The sequence below is a fragment of the Thunnus maccoyii genome, unplaced genomic scaffold, assembly GCF_910596095.1.
Source record: "Thunnus maccoyii unplaced genomic scaffold, fThuMac1.1, whole genome shotgun sequence".
NCBI classification, from domain to species: domain Eukaryota; kingdom Metazoa; phylum Chordata; class Actinopteri; order Scombriformes; family Scombridae; genus Thunnus; species Thunnus maccoyii.
Window position 1 is genome coordinate 1,187,083 of NW_024757900.1, and position 26,556 is coordinate 1,213,638.

Below are 26,556 nucleotides of genomic sequence, written 5' to 3' on the forward strand. Positions count from 1 at the left end.
AAAACTTTGCGCCCATGTTTGAACTAGTAAGCATTTCAATTTGATATTGCAATCAGGCTTGGGTGTGGCATGGCAACTCTTCATCACCCCCTAATTACTCTTAGCATTTTTGAGGCACTAGGGATGCTTGAAAACTCACAAACCTTTCTACATGCATCAGAAGTGGCAAATATTCGTAGCTGAAATGGGTCAGTCATGGTGTACCTTGATATCGGATATGGGTCTTGGGCATGGGTGTGGCAAAATGGCTCATGGACGCTCCCAAGAAAATTCCAGAGTCAAATCCTCCACCTTTAATTTTGACATTGTTGGGCCGTGGCTACAAGTTTGGCTATCAGCAATAATTAATGATTATCAAAGATAATTGTTAATTATTAAAATCAATAAAATTATTAATAAGAATTAATAATAACGGGGCACCACCCTTGACTCAGGGAAAAAGATAGCCAATTCAGTCTCAAAGTGTACTAATCTATGAATTTGGGACTTTGATTAATAATTACTTGAATAACTATAAACAAAATCACCATATCAATAGCTAGTAAAGGTTAAAGGATTTGGAGTTCTTTACAGAGCAGAGGTTGGCAAAACTCATTCTTGTGCAACATTAAAACAGACAACAGGTATATCCAAAAGCATTTATTTAACAAAAGGGTAAAAGCAACACACAATACTAATCTAGCTAAGTGTATCTATATACAAGTGTGAATGTGTGAGTGTGTGTGTGTGTGTGTGTGTGTGTGTGTGTGTGTGTGTGTGTGTAGGGAAGACAATAGCAAGATGGCTGCAGTCACCTGGTGACTGAGCACATGGCATGCTGACACTTTGGCTGATAAAGGGAACTACAGGGATAAAAGGCCAGACCATGTGGTGTCTTGAACCACATTTGCTGCCTGAACCAAAGTTTGCCAAACTAGGTTTTAACATCTTAACTGTGTGGTTCTCTATTCAAGGCCAATTGGTGTATGCTAAAGGTGCCAGGATAAAACGAGGTTAGTTGCATGCAAGGCCTAGTTACTGGATGTAACATGTGTTAAGCATGCTAACATTAACCTAGCGGTGTGGCTATGCAGTAACCTGACTATAGGCAACAAGGACATCACAACAACAGTTCAATGTATAACCTTAACCAAATCAATACACGTACAGTACATTGTTTGAGTTAAACATTCTCGCTTAGCCGTACTATGCTTCACTGTGTTGCTAGGCTATGCCCAGTTGTTACCAGTCCATGAAGGAAGAGATGCTTTGTAGTGTCCTGCTTTGTAGCCGGTGAATCCGTGGGTGAGTCAGGCTGAGAAGGCTTTGGCTCTGAAGCTGAAAGATGCAGGCGTTGCTGGGCAGACAGCACTCCAGTCGTGCAGAGGGCCCAGGTCACTCCTTGGTGTAGAGTTAGCAGCAAGCTAACTCAATTTCGCGGCTCCTGTACTTGTTAAACTGGCCAGCAGACTTGTGTGTTAGCTGTTGGCACAAGGAAACTTAGTTTCTGAGTCTTAGGCAGGCTCTCGCGTCTTCTGCCGTAAAGAAGACTGTGTGTGTCTGCTGTGAGCAGGCCACACAAGAGAGCAGAGAGCTGCTCCTGCTGCAGCTCGTGGAGAAAAGAGAGAGAAAGATAAGAGGGGAATCTCTAGTTTTGATAACCTGGATCCATGGGTGGAGCTTCACACCTTGGGTGCGAACCCCCAGGGCTCAGGTTTCTTGGAGTCTTGAAACATGTGGTAAACTGTGGTCCACATGTAGTCCCAACAACATAGATTTATGAAATTTTGTAGGCAAAGAACATCTCCAGACTTTAAAAAAGCCTGAGCCTTGAGTCAGACCCTAAATCCAACAGGAAGTCAACCATTTTGAATTTTCTGTGCAATTTTCTCGCAAAGAGAAGCCATTGACAGGTGTTTTATTTTAACAACTATTAACTATTATTTTAACAGCTATTAACAATCTCCTCCAAGAGATTTAACTCAAGTGACTTCAAATTTTGTAGGTTACATCTAAAGACCTTTGTGATGCTAAATTGCAAAGCTTTCTAGTTTTCATGAAACGTGCTTGACATGGCTTGCTGGTCAATTTTGCTGAAAACATGTTTGGGGCATTAAACAGGAAGTTGTTGTAACTCGACTTTACACTGTCACATCTGCCCCAAATTTCTCAGGCTTGATAAGAGACCCAGCCTGAACACATCTACATGTCAATTTTGAGTGATAGTCATAGCGCCACCAATTGGCAACAGGAAATCAGCCTTATGTGACAAAATCATCCGATATACATGAAATTTACACTGTGTGGTCTTCACATGATATACAGCAACTTGACATGTAATTACTGGGTGTTCTCTAGCTGATAGTTATGTCCTACATGCAATGTCCACTATTCATGAAAATCTATATCCATGTCAGTTGCCCTCTGGTAAATGTATCGTTGCATTAGTATTTCATTTATATAGTATGGCCTACATTAAAGTGAGGCCTAAATGACACATAGTTCATCAAATGTATACATATTTTCTAATAAGTCATATCCAGCACCACGTACTGCACATCAGAAATATTTTACCCACTGAAACAGTTTCCAATAATCCTGAAAATTAAGAGCCGTGTAAATAGATCTGCATTAGTAATACCACGGCTGCTGCTCCCTCTGACATGCGCAAGGTGTGAGGGCCCATTCATTGCTGCTTGCAGCTTTAATTATTATTATTCTCCCATGCCATTGCTTTTTTATAGCCTTAGGATGCTCGAAAACTCATGTCAGAATTAGCCTGTTCTGTAGTTCTGTAGTGACTGGGCTCAGGCGTTGCCATCGGGCTCCATAGCACCCCCAAACGCAGGGCCATTTTGGAACAAAGTTTCTTTGATGTGCAAGAAATTAGGTAGGTTCATTGCGCTCATCATTATCAACATAATACATATTTTTAAAAATGTTTTTCGCCCAACAGGAAGTCAGCTATGGGGTGCCAAATGTAAAAATTCGGCTACAATTTTCTAGCTGATATATTTTCAATATTTGGCTCACTTTCCTCACATTTAGCTCATTTTCCTTACATTTGAGACAGAAATTCATGTAAAACAACATGTTATATGTAATTGTCAACAATATGTTTATATGTAAAAAATAAATGTTAAATATTATATCTAAATGTTAAATGTAAATCTAAATGTTAAATTTAAATCTAAATGCTAAATGTAAATATAAATGTTAAATCTAAATGTTAAATCTAAATCTAAATATGTCGCCGAGTGTAAAGCTAAATATTTAGAAAATATTCAAATCACCAAGGAAACCACGTCCACTGCAGTGGCCTCAAACTGTGCGGCCCTGCCCACACCTCTGACCGTGCATCATGGGATCAATAATGTTAGATGAGACACTGTGAAATGAGGTAAAATGTAGGCATAGCCGGTTCTCTCCAAATAGGAGAGATTGAATGAGTGGTTAATGCAGGTGTGCAGGCTGAACTCCAAGGTGTAGCTCCACCAGTACCGTCCACACCATTAATGGTAAGTTAAGTTGTTTTAATTTTAAGTTCTTTATGCATACTGGAGAGAGTTAGCCACTGTTAGCTAACCTAACTAGCTAGCTGTGTGACTCGGATGTTAGCTAAAGTTTTGTGATCCACTGTAAGGACTTTCTGTAGTTAATATGACTCAGAAAGGTAACTTAAGTTACCCATAACCTAGTTGACTTAGTGGTTACCGGTGACAAAACTGACCCGTCACTCTATGAAGCCTGTGCTGTGGTTAACATGTGTAACGTTAATGTACTTTGCCGCCATATCTGACATTTAAAATGTGGGCTCTTGTTTCAGGTTTCAACACCACTGGTGCCCAGTGCCTCAGGCACTTCCAACTTTGCCACCACCGTCATATCACTGAGATCAGTAAGTTGTGATGTAGCCTGTTACCCTGAGAAAAATAGGAAGAATAAAAGTATTGATATAGAGGAACTATTTCTGATTAATATTGAAGTTCAACATTGGTAATTTGAGGATTAGGGCTACAACTAACAATTATTTTCATAATCGATTAATCTGCTGGTTATTTTCTTGATCAGTCAGTTGTTTGGTCCATAAAATGGTGAAAATGTCGATCACTGTTTCCTAAAGTTCAAGATGATGTCCTTGAATGTCGTTTTGTCCACAATCTAAAGATATTCAGTTTACTGTCAAAGGGGACTAAAGAAACCAGAAAATATTATAAATAAAGGTTGTTATTATTTTTATTATTATCATTATTATTATTATTATTATTTGAGAAACTGGAATCAGAGAATTTTTGCGCTTTAAAGGAAAAAAATACTCAAATCGATTAATCGATTATCAAAATTGCTGGTTTAATTGTTGGCAACTAATCAATTAATTGTTGCAGCTCTAATCTCAAACAAGCCTCTTGATTGGCTGAATAAGGTGTGCTGGTGGTGGAATAGATCAAATATGTGGCATGGATGGGTTTTCCCAGGACTGGTTTGACAACCACTGATGTAGAGGATATTGCTGCTCATGTCATAGTACAATGTATGCACTATCCTACTGCAGTCATAAGTGTTACAATAGGCATGTGTGTTAAGTGTTTGTTCTGCCTTATTTCTACATTCTCCTACCTATGTTGAGGATAATTACAATACTGTCATTTCTCTGTCTATAATCCATGGCACGTCATACATGTCATGTTATCTCTACATTTTTTGAAGTCAAGCTATATGATAATTGTGTTTTGTAGATAGAATTGTAATGTCTATATTTTCTATTGTTCTGTAACTTTTCAACCTTGTAGAGAAGGAGCTTGGGGAACATCTTAACGCCAGGAACCTCAGAAAGAAGAAAAGGTGTTTATCCTGACATTGAATCCTGGACACATCCTAGCCTTTACAACGGGAAGCAGCAAAGTTCCTGCAGTTGGATTTCTTCCCAGTCCAAAACTGACTTTTGTTCATGATAACAGAGCTTTGTTAACAGAAAGAATCTGTCGGATGACAATGAATTTGATTACAATTTTCTGCTGGCTCTCATGAATGGATCCGGTTTTAATGCAGTCTAATCTATAAAAAAAAACAATGCGTGGATTGTACATTTGGAACCGAGAGCTTTTAAAGGATGGACATCAGGTTTACAAGCTGAGAATCTGGTGTAGCATGTTCTTTGAGTTGTTAAAACTGTTAAAACGTTGTTTCTCCTAAACTCTGATCTGAACTACAGTCAGTCAGCATGCTATATTCTCCTGTAAAAACATTATCAATGTGTTCTCAATAGTGTAAAATGACACAGTAATTCCTTCATCAACTTTCTATTTCTTTGAATGCATTTCCAAGAAAGAAAAGATTTAACAGGAGCTCTGTGTCCTTCAGAGGAATTTTCACCTTTCGCCTTGCTGATGGCTGAACTCAAGAGGTTCATAACAGTTTCACCCCGATTGTTGTTGGAACACTGGAGAAATGTTAACATTCTACTGTAACCAACCATTGCGCTATGTACAACTAGTTTCCATCTTATCAGTTTATGATTGCCGTCTACGTGCCATATATAGTTTGGACAAGGCACAGTGTATACTAATGTTTTGATTAATTTCTTGCTTTTATGAGGTTGCACTCTTGTCAGATTATTATGTCATCAACGTGTCCAGTTGTCAGTATTGTGCATATTGCAGTATTGCTCTGTTCTCAGTTGTGTTCTCGTCTGATTAATATTAACTGTTCATTTTAGCTGTATCAGACACAGACTATTGTTCTTATTCCCTTTAATTATTCAAATGCAGTATTTCAAGTAAGTGGCCAGTTCCCATAAACAGACCATTCCAGAAACTCTGAATAAGCTGTGTATGGCTTCAGTAATGAACATCCTGCATTGTCCTTGTGTTCTGGTGAACATGTACCTGGAGGATGTGAAATGAGAGTATTTGCAGACCATCAGTATAGTGTAATTTGTGTTATTGGTGGCTAGCTGCGTACCTCAAAACAGAACTGATGACAACTTTACTATTTACCTTTTAGCTTGTTTCAGCAGTAATTTGCACAGACATGCAGCAGATGTTTTATTTGATTTGTTTGCATTTTGATTAAACTCCACTTGCAAAAACAGATTTTGACATTTGCTTTTCTTGTCCAATATCAACAGGTGTGATAAAAGTTTGTGAAAAAAATGAATCAATGAGAGGAATTTCCATAGAAAAAAGTATATCTTTTCTTTCATAAAGCTCACAGGTGTCATAGTCATCTTACAAAGCAAGTTACAGTTGGTTGCTTTACACTTTCACTGTTCTGGCATGATATAAACTTGTGTTTGCCTAAATCATACGTATTCATAGGTTAGGTTAGAGAGGATTAGAGAAGTGCAAAACATGGAGATCCCCTCCCCTGTACAGTAGGTGGATACACTGAATCACACGCGCAGGAATAAACTGATATAAGAATTTACAATTAAGCTGGAATCAGAGAATTTTTTTTTCTCAAAAAATGACTCAAACCAATTAATTGATTATCAAAATAGTTTGCAATTAATTCAATAGTTGACAATTAATCATTGCAGTTCTAAAATACTACAATAACAAAATTAATTTATTATAAATTTGAGTAATTTACAATATTGTGTAATGTTGACATGGGTCAAAGTTTTTTCCCCCCACTTCCATTTCTGCTTTGCTGATTGTTACATATTTACAATTTTGTGGAATACAAATTCCTGTACTCTGTGAAACAATGTTTTTCCCTTGTTACCATCATTTTCAAGTGGGTTTACTGTAACAACCAATTCTTGCAAGTCCTGCTGGTTAAGTGGGCAAAAGGAGTAATGTGCAGGAGGTGTTGATACTGAGTCCACTGTTCTTTCCTCAGCTGCAGCTTCTGGATAGTTTAATAACAGAGGATGTCTGTCTAGTGTAAAAAGCTGAGCTGGGGTCCTATTTCCTTCTGAGGAAATTGAATGATTGTTAAATGCAGATTTAAACTCATCTAATGTGCGATTGATCCTGGGAATGTACACATAATGAAGAGAAAATAAATCTGAATCATTGTCCGCATTCAAGGCCTCCATTGACTCTAGTTCATAGAAAATGGGTGCAAACACATGACCGCAGTGTCTGTTCAAGTCCTGATTGAATTGTTCAATTCGCTGGTTATGTACAGAGCTTCCAGTCAACACAGAATTTTCACCTCTGTGCATGCTCATGTCTTCCCAAAGCTGGACACTCTCCCCTCCATGATCAGTTCTAATATGAAGGGGCCATCCATGTTTGCTGATAGCTGAACTGAAGAGGTTCGTAACAGTTTCAGCCCGATTGTTGTTGGAACACTGGAGAAACGTTAACATTCTATTGTAACCATCCATTGCGCTATGTACAACTAATTTCTATCTTATCAGTTTATGATTGCCATCTATGTGCCATATATAGTTTGGACAAGGCACAGTGTATACTCGTCTTTGTACAGTTGTTGTTCTCCTGGACTCAAAACCAGCACCATCAACCCGTTATACAGAGTCTCTGAGACGGCGTCGCCGCACCACAATGTTTCTGGCACACAAATGTCCGTTAAACATAACTTCTCCTGCATGGGGATGTTCTGCTTTTATCTCACATATGGTTGCATCGAATTCCTCATCAGAAATGTTAAAAAATTTTGTGTGTCTTATGTTGTATTCCCGCATGAGCTTGTATAATGTGGGTCTGGAGATCTGCAGGACCGAAGCTACTTCAGAAAGTGCAAATCCACAATGACGTCTTTGGAGATTAAAGTATGTCCATCCTAAAAAAAAAAAAAAAAAAAAAAAAGGAAAAAACAGACAGGACATTCACTAATATCACTTGTTGTTTTTCCATGCATAGGATGCAATCATTATATTTCACACAAGTTAATACATATCACATTACAATTTACATATTCCTACTAAGAGCTGCAACGATTAATTGATTAGTTGCCAACAATCAAACTAATTGCCAACTATTTTGATAATAAATTAATCGGTTTGAGTATTTTTTTTTCTTTAAAGGGCAAAAATTCTCTGATTCCAGTTTCTCAAATAATAATAATAATAATAATAACAACCTTTATTTATAATATTTTCTGGTTTCTTTAACCCCCTTTGACAGTAAACTGAATATCTTTAGGTTGTGGACAAAACAAGACATTCAAGGACATCATCTTGAACTTTGTGAAACAGTGATCGACATTTTTCACCATTTTATGGACCAAAGAAAATAACCAGCAGATTCATCGATTATGAAAATAATTGTTAGTTGTAGCCCTAATCCTCAAATTACCAATGTTGAACATCAATATTAACCAGAAATAGTTCCTTTATATCAATAGTTTTATTATTCTTATTTTTCTCAGGGTAACATAAACGTTATCCAGCTATGTCACAACTTACTGATCTCAGTGATATGACAGTGGTGGCAAAGTTGGAAGTGCCTGAGGCACTGGGCACCAGTGGTGTTGAAACCTGACACAAGAGCCCACATTTCAAACGTCAGATATGGCGGCAAAGTATGTTAACGTTACACATGTTAACCACAGCACAGGCTTCATACAGTGACTGGTCAGTTTTGTCACTGGTAACCACTAAGTCAACTAGGTTATGGGTAACTTAAGTTACCTTTCTGAGTCATATTAACTACAGAAAGTCCTTACAGTGGATCACAAAACTTTAGCTAACATCCAAGTCACACAGCTAGCTAGTTAGGTTAGCTAACAGTGGCTAACTCTCTCCAGTATGCATAAAGAACTTAAAATTAAAACAACTTAACTTACCGTTAATGGTGTGGACGGTACCGGTGGAGCTACACCTTGGAGTTCAGCCTGTACACCTGCATTAACCACCTGTTCAATCTCTCCTATTTGGAGAGAACCGGCTATGCCTGCATTTTACCTCATTTCACAGCGTCTCATCTAACGTTATTGATCCCATGATGCACGGTCAGAGGTGTGGGCAGGGCCGTACAATTTGAGACCACTGCAGTGGACGTGGTTTCCTTGGTGATTTGAATATTTTCTAAATATTTAGCTTTACACTCGGCGACATATTTAGATTTAGATTTAACATTTAGATTTAACATTTAATATTTAGATTGAGATTTAACATTTAGATTGAGATTTAACATTTAGATTTAGATTTAGCATTCAGATTTACATTTAACATTTAGATTTACATTTAACATTTAGATTTAGATTTAACATTTAGATTTAGATTTAGCATCTAGATTTAAATTTAACATTTAGATTTAGATTTAGCAATTAGATTTAGATTTAACATAGATTTAGATTTAACATTTAGAAATATTTATTTATTTATTTATTTTTTTACATATAAACATATTGTTGACAAATACATATAACATGTTGTTTTACATGAATTTCTGTCTCAAATATGAGGAAAATGAGCTAAATGTGAGGAAAGTGAACTAAATATTGAGAATATATCAGTTAGAAAATAGTAACCAAATTTTTACATTCGGCACCTCATAGTCAGCCATGTTGGATTTGGTGCGTCAGTTTTCATTTTATGAACATGTTTTAGGCCTTTAGCATGTGCGAAAACTCATGAAACTTTGTACCTATATTCTAACTATTAAGTATTGCAATTAGTATCACAATTGGGCTTGGGCATGGCACGCTTTAAATTTGACATATATGTACAAAATTTGGTAGGCAGATGTAAGATTTCCAGACTTAAAAAAGCCTCTTGGAACCATACCCTAAGTCAAACAGGAAGTCAGCCATTTTGAATCTAATTTGCATTTTTTTCACAAAGTGAAACCATTGACATGCGTTGTTTTTTAATGAACTCCTCCTAAAGATTTCACCTGAGCGACTCCAAATTTGGTAGTGTGGCGATACAAGTGGCTGATACAATTATGGGTAAAGATTTAAGCTTATGAAATTTGAAAAGAAAACCGACAACACCACCCTGGGAATTTCATCCAGGGAATTTTAAAAATATATAAATGGTAATGGAGAGGCACACAGGTAAGTAATACACGGAAGGGCAGAAGACGTGGTTCAATGTTTAACAAATATTTAATAAATTATTTTAGTTGGTCACAATATGTAAAAATAACTTAAAAGAGAACTAAAGTGCTGCTCCAGTGCTGAGGCTTACCGGTAGTGAGGGGAAAACTAGGGGAAGGAAGTCCAAATTAAATAAGGAGCACCCCACTCGTACGTGGCACACAGCAAAAAAAATGAAGTGCAAAGAAAACCAAAATCCAGAATCACACAACACACAAAAGGAAACCACCACCCTGGACACCGCCACCACCATTGGCTCTCAGCAACTAAAGGGAGAGGGGAGAACACAATTAGTAACACAATATGCAAGTACAAAAATCATAAAAAGAATTATAATAACAAATGTCCTAACACAAAATACCAACAGCCTGGGGCTGAAACTCAAATAGAAATTAGGAAACAACAATCATTAAAGTATTTCATAACTGATAACTTAACAAACTCAAAAATCAAAAAAAAGAGTAAGCAAAGAAACAGGGTCTCTGGCCAGAGATACTAAATCAAATGGACATAATCATTCAATTAACATAAAAACTAAATGATAAATGACCAACCAATCATTTCCAAAAAAATATACAATACACTCAAAAAAACATAAAATTACCCACTCATCCACACACACACAGTCCCGACTGGGCAACTGCCGCTGGAGCCGGCCACTCGGAGACAAAGACCGGGAGCCGAGCATTAACTTGCAGAAAACAGTCACAATAGCAAGCGAAGCAGGAGGCGGCGAGCAAAGCAGAAAGCAGCTAGCGAAGCAGAGAGCAGCATGCACCGCAGCTATAGTCTATGTAGCAGGGCGACAGAGCAGTCCCAAGCAAAACGGCCACTGCACACCGAGGGTAGACGAAGCAGCAGTGTTCCTGCACTTATCTTACTGTCCAGAGTTCAGCCACAGGTCCCGGTCAGCGAGCATCCTCCCAGTGAGGAGAAGGATGAGGAGGCTCTGCACTTCTTCGTGCTAACTGGAGCATCTATGGTGCGCCAGTGATGTGTTCAGGATCCACTATGAAAAACGGAGAGGTGAGGTGTTCAATACCTGGGCTAACAGGCTATTGTTATGGCTAAATAAAGGCATTAAGCCCATACCTGAAGGCTTTACTTGCTTATGGCAAAACAATGGAGGTCATCGCAATCACCTCAGCCCCCATGGATCACTAAAAACAGAAGTGAGCTGTTTAATACGCAGCCTAACAAGAGCTAAAGCAACAAGCTACAGACAATGCCGCCACGTACCTACCCACATGGAGAGCAGAGGAGGAAGTAAAAGGCCAGGAAGTTGGAGGGCCTTCGAGCCAGGAAGTGAGAGGGTGAGGGAGGGACGCAGCCGCCTTTTATCCCCTCGCCCTCTGCACTGATAGACTAACGCACCAGGTGAAGTGCAGAGCGACAGACTTGCCTGCATTCAGGCACAGCGGCATATCATAATGCTACAGTAGGTTACATCTAAATACCTTTGTGATGCTAAATTGTGAAGTTCTTTAGTTTTTGTGGTACGCCCTTGGTGTGGTATGCCTGATAATTTTGCCCAAAACATGTTTGGGGCATTAATCAGGAAGTTGTTGTAACTCAGCTTTACATTATCCAATCTGCCCAAAATTTCTCATGCATGCCGCCTTGTTCTGTACTTATATATTTTTTTGTGGCATTTGCCCATATTCTCTGGCAGTAATCAAGATGCGGAAGAATAAGAGTACCTAACACAAGTTTAGTTAAATCAGGTGTAAGATATTTTCTGCATCACCTTACAGCTAATGTCTTGCCCATTCTATTGACAATAGTGTCAGTGTGTTTTGACCAGGACAGTATGTTGTCAAGGGTGATGCCAAATAGCTTGGTTTCCTTTACTTGCTGGATGGGTGTTTCATTTACAAAGAGTTTAAGTTCTGGCTCTCGCCTTAGAGAATGACTTGAACCAAATGCTATGCTTTTTGCTTTGGATATGTTAAGTATCAGTCTCTTTTCAAATATCCATTTTCCAATAATATCTAGCTCCCTGTTCAAGATGGTTGTCAAATCAGCAGGTGTTGTTGCTGATGCATGTACTGTGGTGTCATCTGTGTACGTTAATTTAGCATTTTTTAGTACGAAAGGTAAATTGTTGATAAAAATAGAATACATATGTTGGCCTAGGCAACTCATTCCTTGAGGAATTTCACATTCCACAGAAACTAGAAGAAGCTATCTGAGTAATTTCTATGACAAAAGACTCTTTGCGATCTATTTACCAGATAGTTTTCCATCCAGGCAACTGCAGATGGTCTAAATACATAACACTCAAGCTTTTCAAGACGAAGCTTGTGGTCAATAACATCAAATGCTGCCATAAAATCTAATAGGACTGCTCCACAGATTATTTTGTTGTCCAGATTTCTGCACCAATCATCTGTCATTTGCACTAAAGCTGTGCATGTAGAGTGTCCCTTTCTGTAAGCATGCTGGAAGCTTGGAAGAATCAGATTATTTATGAGAGGTATTCTTGTATTTCATCGAATGCTGCTTTCTCAAAGATCATACCTAGTGCTGGTAACAAGCCTATAGGATGACTATTATTTTTATTCACTAAATGACGTTTTCCTGTCTTTGGGCAGTGGAATGACTTTTGCTTCCTTCCAAGCCTGTGGAAAGATTGTTTCAGGCTAGTATTTAATATGTGACAAATTGGGTGTGCAACATAGTTTTTAGCCATTCTAATCAATTTACCATCTATATTGTCAATCCCAGGTAGTTTATCATTACATGTTAACTTTATTAATTTATCAACTGTTTCTACTTTTAATTTACTGAACTCAAAATGGTACGGTTTATCCACCATATATTTATGTTAAAAATGGATAAGCTATTGTCTGTCCCATGTGATAATTATCTCCTTAATTTACATACCTTGCTTCTGAAGTAATCATTCAAGTAATTTGCGATTTCTTTGGGTTTTGTAATAAAGGTACCCCCACACTTAAACCCACCACTATCAAATTTGGTCAGTGTCATATAAAGAGCTTAGGGATGAAAAGTTATCAAAATCTTGATTTTTTCACAGAACGCCCTTGACGTGGTGTGCCGATAAATTTGCATGTTTCGTCATGAAAAAGGAAGTTATTGTAACTCCACTGGATTTTGTTGAATCTGACCCAAATTCCATATGCTTGATTGGAGTCCAGGCCAGAACACATCTACAGGTCAATATTGAGTCGTACTCATAGCGCCACTTACTGACAACAGGAAGTCAGCCTTATGTAACAAACGCCATCCGATTTACATGAAATGTACATGCTGTGGTACCGAACTCCAACAGGAAGTTGGCCATTTTGAATTTACTGTGCAGTTTTTGCTATTTCCAAGCATTGTATTTTAACAAACTCCTCGAAGAGAGTTCATCCAAGGGACTTCAAATTTGGTCAGTGTCATCTGAAGGCCTTTGTGATGAACAGTTGTCAAAATCTTAAGTTTTCATCAAATGCTGTTGACATGGTGATGCAGTGAATTTCAGTGTTTCGCCATGAAATTGGAAGTCCTTGTAACTGAGTGTACATCGTCCAATCTGCCCCACATTTTTCATGCTATATAACCTGAACACATTGTGTCAATATTGGGTCATACTCACAGTGCCACCTACCGGCAACAGGAAGTTACAGGTGCTGTTTACATCCCCTGTCTAAGTGGTTGAATCCATCCACTTCAAATATGGACTGGAAAGCCTTAAGACCTTGATGATGCTATTGTATATTGTGAACATTGTGAGTTTTCATTGAACGCTGTTGTGGTGGCGACACAGCAAATTTTGATGTTTCACCATTGCAAAACATACTGTTGTAACTCAGCTCCACATTATCAGATCTTTCCCAAATTTCACATGTTTGATAAGAGTCCCGGTCTGAAGACATATACAGGTACATATTAAATCATAGTAATAGTGCCACCTACTAGCAAGAGGAAGTTATAGACCCATATTTTTACTAAGTACTCCTAGCAAGTTAACTGATCCACTTCAAATTTGGTCAGCTAAGTTGCAACACAGTGATGATGCCAAATAATTAAGATTTTGAGTTTTCATCAAAAGCTGTTGACATGGTGACGCATTATTCGCCATGAAACAGGAAGCTGTTTTTAAGGGGCTAGGGATAGTTGAAAACTCACAAAACTTGGCACATGCATCAGAAGGGAGGTATTTAAATTTCTGATATGGGTCTCGGGCTTTGGTGCGTCAAAATGACTCGAGGGCTCCCCCTAGAAAATTTAAAAGTCAAAACCCCCATCGTTAAATTTGACATAGATCAACAAAATACGGTAGGCACATGTATCATGTCCAGATGCAGAGAAAAGCCTCTTGGAGCTATACCCTAAATCCAACAGGAAGTCAGCCATTTCAGATTTACTTTGCAATTTTTGTGTAGTCTTTGCCATTTGCAGGTGCTGTATTTAAGTCCTCCAAGAGATTTAACCTGACCAATTTCAAATATGGTCACTGTAATCTAAAGACTTTTACTATGAAAAGTTATCAAAATCATGAGTTTTCATCAAATGTTGATGTCGTGGCAATGTGGTGAACTTCCATGTTTCACCATGAAGCAGGAAGTTGTTGTAACTTGAATGTACATTATCCATTCTGTCCCAAATTTCTCATGCTTGACAAGACTCCAGACCTGAACACATCTACATGTCAGTATTGAGTCATGGTCATAGCGGCACCTACTGACAACAGGAAGTCAGCCTTATGTGACAAATATCATCCGATTTAAATTTACATGGTATGGTCTACACATGATACACAGCAACATGACGTGTAATTGGTGGGTGTTCTTTAGCACCACATGGTGAACACAGGAAGTGATAGTTCTCTCCTACAAGCAATGTACAATATTCATGAAAATGTATATACATGTCAGTTGCCCTCTGGTTAATGTATTACTGCACTAATAATTCACTCATGTAGTATTGTCTGGGGTCAAGGTTGGGGTTGGGTTACCCTAATACTTCAATTATGTAGTATTGTCTGGGTGCAGGGTTAGGTTTCGGTTAAAACGCAGCACTGTTGATGAGTGCTATGAAGTGCACGGGCACACGGGGACCAGGTGAGTAAAAGTACTTTAAATATGCCATAATAAAATCCATTTCAGGTTTACTACAATCCATAAAATTAATTTGGTACACTACTCAGAGGGGACAGAGGAGAGATTACTTATAAAACTGTTGGCTTCCTATAATTCATCTTTAATTCAGCACATTAAATTAAAAATGAACAATGTTAAAATAGCAGTTTAAATAAATAAATAAAGTATAAATAGCGAAGAGATTTCATTAAAATAGGAATATATAAGAGCTGTAAGTCAAAATAAGTGCTTAAATAATTTAAAACACACACAAAAAGGCACACCATGGGTTAACATTAAAAAACAAATATAAGTGTTAGGAATAAATATGTAGTCATTTAAAACCAAACTTAAAACTATAATGGATTGTGATGCATGAAAATTGGCACACACATCAGAATTGGTGAAAATTGCAAAGTTCTGAAGTGACGGGGCTTGGGTGTGGCCAGGGGGCTCCATAGTGTCCCCAAAAACCCAAAGTGGTATGTAACTCCTTCATGCAACATCCGATCTTCATGAAAATGCATATGCATGTCAGGCAACCTCCACTAAATGTATTGCTGCATTAATGACCCACTTGTATAGTACACCCTACTGGCAACAGGAAGTCAGCCTAATGTGACAAACATCATCCGATTTACATGAAATTTACATGGTATGGTCTACACATTACATAAAGCAACACCACATATAATTAGTGGGTGTTCTCTAGCACCACATAGTGGACTCAGGAAGTGATACTTAACTCCTTTGAGCAACATCCGATCAGAGTCTATGCCTGGGGACATCTACATGGCCACAAAAAAACCCCTTTGACTGGGGCACCAAAGAAAACTAGTCATTTTCATATTACTGTTTATCTAAATAGCCACAGTACATGCCAGATTAAAAAAGTAAAATTTTGCTGCTACACTGCCAGACTATGGTGTTTTGCTTTAGGTAACAGAAAAGAAAAGGTGACAGTTGGCCACAAATAGCCCAACACATGACCAGCTTTTGACTTGGTGTATCAGCATGCTTGCATTTGATGTCTGGGACATGAGCATCTCTGAATATTATCTTTGTGATCATGGACAATGTAAATATAAGATGAAAAAAGAGAATGGATACCTGTAGGAGTGGCTTCTGCTAGCCTTTCAAGTTAACAAAGCAAATAAAAAGAGTAGTGCAGTTTACATTAAAACTAATCTGCTTCTGTACAAAAATAATTTTAAAATGATTTTTACATGCAGGTAGCTCAAATGTACAAATATTGAACAAGGAGACTTGATTTCTACTTCTGACTTCCTGTGTTAGACTAAATGTAAAATAATTCCTACTTGTTATATATATTTAAATAAATTATACTTATTTAAATATATTTAAATAAATCTTATTTATTATTATTTGCCATAAACTGTCCAATAAAGACAAAAAGTGCCAAAAAATAATCTTTAAAAAAATTATATTGTAGGGAATATGGAAACCATTGAAATTCTTACACTTTCTGTTTGACTCATCTGAATAATCACTACCACATCTATTGGTGGACTGAATTAGAGCTGTTGCAAAAAGTTGCACATTGTGCTTTTGTATGTACAATGATGTGAGCCCTAAACTATGTTAAAGATGGATGATTGACGGAAAGATACCTGACTAATGAATCTGCCTCATGATCCACTTTGCAGCCATGAATGCATAATTCTTTGCCAGCACATTCTCAGAAATAATACAGAGGGACGTAAAAAGGCCTGTGAAATCAGAGTATAATGACATTGTGCAATCATTTAGCCTTGTAGACGCTGCTCAGGAGCTCTAAAAGTAACTTAAGAATATTGTGGTGAATCAATAATGAAACTATCTAATCTGTTTTACCGTCCACCTATGCTTGTCTTACGTCATAGATATCACAGTGTTGGATACGAGTCGTAAAGTGGATTCTTGCTGTGGAGCAACAATCCTGTAACAGAGCAAAATATGCAACAAAATCCAGTATTATGTTATGTAGGTGGTAGACCCTGAGTAGTTCATATATCGCTGTGAAGTGATCTGAGACGGTCTGCACCATCTCCTAAGCGCACTTTAATGTATTTTGTGGTGCATCTCCTCTCTTTGTATTACCTCATTAGATCCCAGCTCTTTGTCATGCTAAGACTGACCTTGCAACCATTTAGAAGAAAATGCTCACAGCTTATACATCTTAGCTGAACTTTTATTAAATTTCATTTGAGACCAAAACAGAAAGGCTGCACAATTAACGACAGAGAGGTTGTTAGATTTTTGCTTATGAGGAATGCCTCACAGTGGCCTTATCAGCATCCCACTGGATAGTTTTGTGATAATCTTCCTACCAAAAACAATGGAAATCCTTATCAGGAGACTTTCTTTAGACTGATTGCAAAAGCCGCGTATACACTATATCTGAAAGATAACATTTACACACCTATCAAAAGCACAAACACTTTCTTATGAAGCGTGAAAGATTAGGCTTGTTAAGTACGGCATTTTTAAACATTTTTATCACCTCTGACGTCTTAATATCATTTGAGAACACCAGCCTTCTCCTGTTTGTTCTTTGTTAAGGTTGTTTATTTTCCCACATCGAAACTGAATTTCTTTCCCTTGTCCCCTGAATGCACAATAGGGTAAACATTGATATACTTTCTCGCTTACTTGATTTATTCAAGCAAGTTAGAGCCTGACAGCACATTTTGATACTCAGCCTTCAGGTGGAGAAGATGAAGGAGAAGCTTTTGAGAAATTTCTGATAAACCGATGATAGTTTTAAGACATTTATGATGAATTCTCTTTCCCTTTCATACATATAACCTTTAGTCTTTAGCTTTTCACATGTAGATCTCCCATCTGAATAACGCTTTTCACAGCTGATTGTTCCTTTTGTTTCTTTCTGTATTGAACGGGGGAACCAAAGAGGAAAAGTGTTCTCAGTTGTAGCACAGGCTGCTTCAATTATGTATGTGTGTGTGTGTGTAGATTTTTTTTGTCCCACACTGTGAGAAATCAGCTTATTTACAATGTTCCATCACTGAAGTGGTTTATCCTACAAATTAATTTCCTCGTGCATAAGAAATATTAATTAAATGTAATATGTACTGCAGCACTGGACTTTGTTCACACTGGAGCTGTGTAGAAAGAGTTAGGCACTGTACACATGATCAAATCCACAGTATAGTTGAAATTTAGAAAAGGACAAAAAAGACTTAATGCACCCATATGCCTCTTCTTCATCACATTCTCACCTGCCTTTTGCCAGTGCCTGGTTTTGTGTTAAACTGCAATACAGTAATTATCAAATTACTTGGGTCGGATGAGTGAATAGATTGTCTCCTCCCCAAACAAAACGTAAGGCATGAAAGACATTTCATGGCAATTTCTAAAGCCATCCACATTATCGTGTATTGTGTCCATGGCATTTTTATCACATAAGGGAGTATAAACAAGAAACACCATAAACGACATCATGTTCCAAGTGTTATATGACAATATGATACACACACATGCATGCACGTGTGCACGCACACACACACACACCGCTAGCAGTCTGCTATTAGAGGTGAATCAGATACCTGTATGTCACAAGTAGACCTAATTGTTACAAATAGTGTGGTTTTTCTGGGAAGTGCCAGCTGAATACTGAGGACCAATATCTGTGGTCAGAAAAACACACTGCAGGTGTGATAAAAAGCAAGAAGCCAAGAAGCAAATGACAGTCTGAAGCCACGTTTTAATCTCTCTCTCAGTTTAAGCTATTTTAACTCTTGATCTCTTAGTGTTATTAGCAAGGCCATCCAAAAGTATTTTAGAGGGCACAATTTTTGAACTTAATATAAGATTCTGAAAGGCCAGAGGGGTATTCCTTTTTTTCTGTGCTTGATTTTTCCAATATAGACCAAACTGCAATGGGGTTGGGAAGATTTTGCAATATTTGTCACAAAATTAGATTTAGATTTATCTTAAGTCCTCTATGAAGGCATCTATCAAAGTTTACAGACCCTCTTCCTGCTTTAACTTTGACCTTGACCTATATTTAGTGTAGTTGTGTGCACAGAGGTTTGACCTATTTTTAGCAGTGTTTAGCAATACTGTTGTATACCCTACACCTTGCCTCTGCACAGTGCTCTGTGCCCCACCTTTCGTGGAATGCAGCTCATAGTGCTGATCATCATCATCATCATCATCATCATCATCATTATCATCATCATCATCAATCTCTTTAAAATATGATGCTCATATGCCCAATTACTAGATCATCTGTTCTGACCCTCTTCTATGTTTGTGAATATAGAGTGTCACAGAAGTTTGTAGTGCGCTTCCTGACAATGAGGGTCATGAAAGTTTTGGGACTCCTGAGAAGGTTGAGAAACCCAGCATGCTTGCAGTAGTATTCATATCAACATAGTGTAAATTTTGTATATAAATATGCAGGTAGTGTGCAACCCTCATGAGATTACCAATCAGACAATAACACACACTTTTCACACAACAACTTTTATCTCTGTCTACTTGATCCTTCTATCAGAGCAAATCAAATCACAGCGGTGTGCTTTTACAAATGTTGAAAGTCTGTGATGACTATCTGACAGGAGGACACTGTCACAGATTCAGATCTGCAGTTTGGTCATGTTGCTCCCTGTCTTCAGAGATCACTGCTCATCTTTCAAAGCAGACCTGATGCTGGTGTTGTGGAAACAACCCCCCCCCCCCCAATGTTTCACCTGCTGGCTGTTTAATCAGTTCCAACCATGCTGTGGCCCACACCTTGGGCCTGCTTTATCTGCTCCTGAATCATCTGATAACCCCTTCCTCGATCAGCCTCCATCACTGGATGAAAAGGAGAAACAGATCAGTAACACTTGAATGTTTGCATGACCTTTATTTCTTGCTTAACATCTGTGTGCAAAGTGCAGCAGGGAGAAGGAAACACCAGCACTTGTGCTGATTGAGCTGAGATTGGATTCACGGGCATGTGTCTGTGTCAGGGTGGATACGTGCATGGACATGTACACTAAACCTGCATGCATTTGTGTTTTTGAGTTGGGTCATGTAAGGTGTATGTGTATGGGTGGTGGTGGTGGTGGGGAGGTATACCTTTATGTGTGTCTGAATGTAGTTCTGTATCTAGTTGTAGCACTTTAATGAGAGCTTGTATGTACATACGTATGTACATATGATAGTGTGAATGGCTTGCACATGTCTGTAAGTTCCTCCTCTTGTTGAGGAAATTTTGGTTAGTTCATCACTTACAAAAATTCACTTTGGAATTATTGGTTAAATTTAGGTTTTAGATTAGAACGTGGGACAGGTTTATTTTAGGTTAGTAATTGTAGTTTTCTACAACCTGGTCATTATTTTTCTAGTTTTGTCCATCATTTCTATCAATAATAATATTTTACTCACCAAGTTAATTGCAAAGATCTGGGAATGTAGTGACACTGGTACTGGTACAATGAAGTGAATGAAGAAACTCAAGCAGACAGATGATCAGACAGGTTGGAAACAAACAGGTTAGTCAAACTTATTTCTATGAGAAAACGAAGGTGAACAGTAAAATTATGACCCAAACTGCATGTTGTAAACATCCATCACAGTATGCAGACTCACTTTAAAATTGCTGTGAAATCCACAGTAATTTACCGTGTTTCTGCACAGTTAATTACTGTGAATATTTTATACTGTGAATACTATACAGTATAGTACCGTGTATTGGGCCTGAAAGCTGTAGAAATCACAATAATCATCCCACTGCTGTAGAAAATCACAATCCCACTACTGTAGAAAATTGTAGTAAACATTATGTTACTGTAGAAATCATAATAATATTGCCACTAATGTAGAAAGTCACAGTAAATATTATACTACTGTAGAAAAGCACAGTGATATTCATACTACTGCACTGTAAACCCAAATGCCCCAAATAATCAAATAGATTAAGTAGAGTAAACTTAATTTTCAAATAAAATAAAATTCTACTATCTTAAATATTTTGAGCTCCTTTGATATTTTCTTCTTTTCTTAGTTAATTAAACTGATAAGTTTTGATTAAATTGAACTAATTTGCAGATTAAGTAAGCACCTCTTAAAAGTATAATTTCACTGCACTTCTATTGATTCAACATTAGTGTGTGCGTCTGACATCAGTAACGTTAGTGCGTGTGGTGAGGGGTAATAGGAAAGCATCCAACCGAGCACTGTCAGGCTGAGGAGACTATTATACATGCAATCATAAGTGTACTAAGTATGATAAAGAAAGATAAAGTACAAGAATTTAGGAAGACTGGAGTTCAGGAGCTCAGAATTAAACCTTTAATGAACCAGTCAAGTGGGTCGAGGGGTAGAGTTTTCTTTGAGTTTATTAGACAGACAGGATTAATGGGCAGGATTTAATCTCTGGTCCACATTCTGAAGCAGAAGGTGGCAGTAACGCACCTAATACACTGGTTGCCAACCACTGTTATAAACCAAAAAGAAGAAGGTGGGAACGCGGGATTTGGCACTCAGGAAAGTGCCACAAATGCCTGCAGTAAGGTGGATTTACGCCATCTGTGCTCTTAACTTTCAGCAGTAGTCAGTATCATTGGTCTCACTGTAAGTGTTAAATATTACATTTCTTCACATTTCTTTTTTAAAACATTTGTTGATATTTTGAGATTGATCATGTTGAGCTAACTTTGACATTAGCCAGATAATTAGCCAGATAATTGCAGCTAACATTAGCCAGCAGTTGAGTCAGGAGATTCACATAAATGCTTGAATTATTTGCACGAAGTTACTCTATAATGTTAACTTGTAATATTATTATTAGAGATATGGTTGTGGAAACTGTTGATGGTACAGAAGTGTTTTTGTGCATTCAAATTAAATGTTTGCACCTTAAGCTTATTGACGTATCATTTCAAAATCAAAATGAGAGTTAAGTAACATTATTGTTACAGGGTGAAAGTCTGACTGACTGCAGTAGACCGTTTGAAGTAGTGTGCCTTGGAAACCAGTAGGTGGCAGTCTTGCACTGCCAAGGTGAAGTTACAGCCCATGTACTAAATTTAAAAACAAAATAGATACTAGCTAACAGTTAGCAAGGTAACACAACCTTGCCTCACTAAGTTAACTCGTTTTTGCCCACAATCAGCCACAAGACACAGACACGGTTTTGTTTGTGTGTTTGTTAATTCGAACTTTTTTGGAGAGACAGATTATAACAAAGCATCATATTTTCTAACTTCAGGGAAACCAGTCACAGTTGGAAGCTGAGTGAAGAGCTGGGAGCTGAGGAAACACACCATGATTAATTGTTAGGTAAGTGAAATGAGCTGGTTAAATCGAAGAGAAGTTAACGTTATTTTTAGGGATGTGACCGACTGCAAATTGCTCTCTCTCTCTCTTTAAACATTTATTGGGGGGCAATTTTGGGCGTGTATTATACACAAAAGAAAAATAAAATGACGAGTGAGTACACAGGGTCCAAAATTTACACCTATCAAGTGCGAAATGCGGGTAAATTTTAGGTTTGGCAGAACAATAAACTGGGTGACAGCTCAAAGTTGTGGTGCTTGCTGGTCCAGATCCACTTCACTAATTTTGGATAGGGCGTGTCCAGGTGAAACTTACATTCTCACCACAGAGTAGGAGCTAGGTCAGACTTGGAGGATCTATTACATTTGTATGGAGGAGCAAATACCATAGTATGGGGAAGAACCACAACTATCACTTTAACCTAGTTTGATTAATCTTGAACTGACTAATTGATATTGCTAGATTGTCCTTCTGCTCTGTTTTTAAGCCTTGTGCCTAACTAGGGACCTAAAAGGACGTTTAACATTTTATTTTTTTGATCATTTTGGCTGTGATTATGCTGTAGCCATGATTTTTGGCAAACCACAGATCCTATATTAAGTCTATAATACATGGTTGCCACAGCATAAAGTCATGTATTCTTTTTTTAGAAGACTTTCAAACTGAATCCCTGACTTCAAAATTTCCCAGCTGATTGAGCCATTTCTCTTTTTTAACCCGTTGTGCAAAATGCATGCTATTTTTCTGGTTCCACTAGGGGCATTAATCCTCTATTATGAGCACTGCAGCCAAGTATATTATAGCTTCAATGAGTTGTATGTGTATGTGGGGACATTTAAATGTGGTGCATATGTGTGTATGGTAAAAATAGTGTGTGTGTGTGTGTGTGTGTGTGTGTGTGTGTGTGTGTGTAGCCAAAATACAAACACTCATATCCTTATGGAAAAAACAGCCCATTGTAAACCCATATATACTGTATTTTTTGATCTAATGGCCACAATAGCATATAACCAATTTATAAGGCTTTCAAATTGAAGCCCCTGTTTTTACTATTTTCCAGCTGATTGCCTGAAGAACAAACACACATTATTAGCATTGCTCTCAACCAGGGCGTATGCCAGGGGCATTTCATACACTATCAAGTTTTACAGGACACTGTAGCAAATTTATTCATCTGAAAATGGTGTGTTTGTATTGATATGGATGTCCAAGGGTGGTGTACGTGTGTGTATGGAGAAAATTGTGTGTGTGTGTGTGTGTGTGTGTGTGTGTGTGTGTGTGTGTGTGTGTGTGTGTGTGTGTGTGAGAGTGTGTGGGTGTGGTTGTGTGTATGTGTGTGTGTGTGTGTGTGTGTGCAGCTAAAAAGATATAATTTATATGGACTGCAGGTCGCCTTACTCCTTTCTTCCTCGCTCTCTCAGAAACACACGCCTTTAGTATACTGAAAATATATGACATCCACACCGGCCGTACCACTGTTCTCCATGCCCTTTCTGTGTATATCTGTGAGGAAGTCTCTGGATTTTTCAGAACCTGCACAGTGAGTCTCCTTTAATAATCTACAGTACCACTCTATATTAAGCGAACAGCTCATCAAAATACAAACATGTTTTTGCACTTACCCTCGTTCTGTCTATCCATCTATAGAGTTTGTGTGATTTGGAGAGGTCAGATCTGTTTTCCTTCACCCCAATATAAGTGAACTGGATTGGTGTTGTTTTTGTTCAAAATGATACAGAAGTTTAATAAAACATTTTCCTGTATATATTATTGAGTTTAGCATCAGTCTATCTCTTGACACTTATGTTCACCGGTAGTTTGGCTGATTCCTATGTGTAGAACATAGATCTTCAGTTTTTTCACCTATTTGTGTATAGTCTGTCCATAAAACAGACCTCAAAAACATAGTTCTAACTAAAATATGAACAACTTACAAACAAAAACTTATGAGGAATAGCTCTTTCCAAAAACAGTTACAGATAGCTGGCATAATCCACAGCCCTCTGAGGTGAAGAGTTTAGTTGGGCACTAATTTCTGCCAAAGAACACTGACAATCTCTTGCTATCCACTCCCAATGAGTATGAATTAGGAGGTGGAAGGTGATATTTGCTGGTGTTTTTAGTCAGGTCAATGCCTGATGAAGACTCCAGTGCCCTGAAACTTTGTCAGTGTAGATAAACTTGAAAAACAAGACTAGGTCAAAATCTAGTATGTGTGTATGTGTGGACCGTGAATGGTCAGTGTGAAAAATTGTGGCCAATGTGTTACGAGGATAGTCAGTGGTAATGTGTATAATATGAATTCCTGTATATTAAATATTCATCTACATTTTTCTGTAGTGGTCCCAGTAATATTGCTGGTAAAGTGTACTGAAGTAGCATATCACATGAAAGGTTATAAATGCAGTTGCAAGAACAATACTTTCCACTCATATCCTGGGATGTTTGATTTGAAAGAGAACTTATTTTAATTTTAACTATAATTATTCTAATTAGCTGTTAACTCCCCCTGCTCTTTCAACTGTTCCTGTCTGTGGGTGTCTGTAAACATATGGTCTCATCCAGATGTTTATGTAGGATTAGCATGCTAGGCTAACAGTCCTTCAGCTGTGTGATTTTATGTCTGCACCATGACATCAGCATAAACACACCTGTCACCTGCCCAGCACGGTCCTTTTAAAATTGGAAACACTGCAGCTACACCTTATTTTTATACAGTCTATGGACTACATACAGCATGGCACGGTTATCTTAAGGATACCAGCCATACTAACTAGCTGCCAGTGGCCATGCAGGCTGGTAAAATGGACCCGCTGCCTCTTTTTGTATCCGTGGGTTGGTGCTCTTGTCAGTGTTGGAGCCTCCCACTGAGAGTGAGCTGTGCTTGAGCTCCACTTTAAACATCCCCTGAGGATGTAATAGAGACTGTTTATGCCAATTCATTTTGAAAGAGCAATGGCCAAAGGGGCAAATTCCAACACTGGGCCAGCTGCACCAATAGTGTAATTTCATCACTCAGTGAGTCAGTCAGTCAGTGATGGACTGATATTCATGCTCATAGGGCTGGTCCATGGTTGGTCCAGCCAATAAGAACACACCAAAAAGGTGCAGGTCATCGTCTAAAAAGCATAGAAAAAGCAATGGGAAAACCCCACACTTCTATCTTTTAGTTTTAAACTGTTGGATTATTTTTTAACGTCAACATTTTTCGGCAGGGAACAGAGAAGTGTGCAGTTTTCCTGTTGCTTTTTCTATACTCAGTAAAGGTACTGTGTGGTTAAGTGTGTGCCTTTGTACTACTTGGATTTTTTTCAACCCACCTGTTCAGATGTGTGTGTGCTCATCTGTTACAAGTACCTAATCCCTTACTTTGCTATCTGACTTAAACATAACTGTTAATATGAAAATACATAACAGTATAATAATGGTTTGTATAATGATTTGTATCCTCTAGTTCATAGAATCTTCTAGTTCATGACTAGCATATACTTACCTTTGGGCTGGACCTGCAGTACTTAATTGAACAGGAAAGATGAAAAAATCATAAAAATGGGTTTAAAAAGAATGAAATTTAACTCTCTGATATTTGTAGACACCATGGATTAGTTTGTGATTATTATCTCTCTTTCATTCATTCAGGATGAGTCTGATAAGCCAGAACTTGGAGATGTTGCAGTGGCCCTCCAACATCGTCATCAGTGACAATGATACAAGTCCAGTTCATTCTAGTCATTGACAGTGACGTTGTGGTCAGCCTCCCCAGACTTGCTGATGCCTTCCTGGTAATGTCTGGACTGATCTATGCATACATCTCAGCTATCACAAAGGACTGACCATCATTTGAATTCACTCAGAGGCTTTTACTTGGTCTGGGAGATGGAAAGATTGCAGACTCTCAATGACTTGATGATATATGTGTTGAAATTCATCAGAAAGGGGGGTGTAAACTAGAGATCCCCCTCTTCTCTTTCTCTTTTCCCCTCAAGGCCTCTGCTGGAGCAGCTCTGCTGCTGAGCTCTCTGCTCTCTGGTGTGGCCTGCTCACAGCAGACAGACACAGAACTCTTTTCTTTACAGCAGAAGACGCAAGAGCCTGCCTAAGACTCAGTAACTAAGTTATCTAGTGCCAGCAGCTACCACACAAGTCTGCTGGCTGATTAACAAGCACAGGAGCCACAAAGCAG

General features: G+C 38.1%; 3 long non-coding RNA genes across 4 annotated transcripts; 2 read left to right on the forward strand and 1 right to left on the reverse strand.

The window, feature by feature from the left end:
- The first annotated feature begins 3,264 nt into the window (after positions 1 to 3,264).
- On the forward strand, positions 3,265 to 6,030 carry LOC121893573. Its single transcript, XR_006095319.1, has 3 exons — positions 3,265 to 3,497; positions 3,806 to 3,877; positions 4,770 to 6,030. It is a non-coding gene; the product is annotated as an uncharacterized LOC121893573 (long non-coding RNA).
- Positions 6,031 to 9,983: 3,953 nt separating this feature from the next.
- LOC121893571 lies at positions 9,984 to 11,337 on the reverse strand. 2 transcript variants are annotated; one of them, XR_006095317.1, is made up of 3 exons: positions 11,237 to 11,337; positions 11,086 to 11,153; positions 9,984 to 11,002 (listed from the first exon to the last, which is right to left on the reverse strand). It is a non-coding gene; the product is annotated as an uncharacterized LOC121893571 (long non-coding RNA). The 2 variants fall into 2 exon arrangements; XR_006095318.1 differs by having other exon boundaries at positions 11,233 to 11,319.
- Positions 11,338 to 11,348: 11 nt separating this feature from the next.
- LOC121893575 lies at positions 11,349 to 26,387 on the forward strand. The gene is made up of 3 exons (XR_006095322.1): positions 11,349 to 11,431; positions 22,306 to 22,376; positions 26,013 to 26,387. It is a non-coding gene; the product is annotated as an uncharacterized LOC121893575 (long non-coding RNA).
- Positions 26,388 to 26,556: the final 169 nt, after the last annotated feature.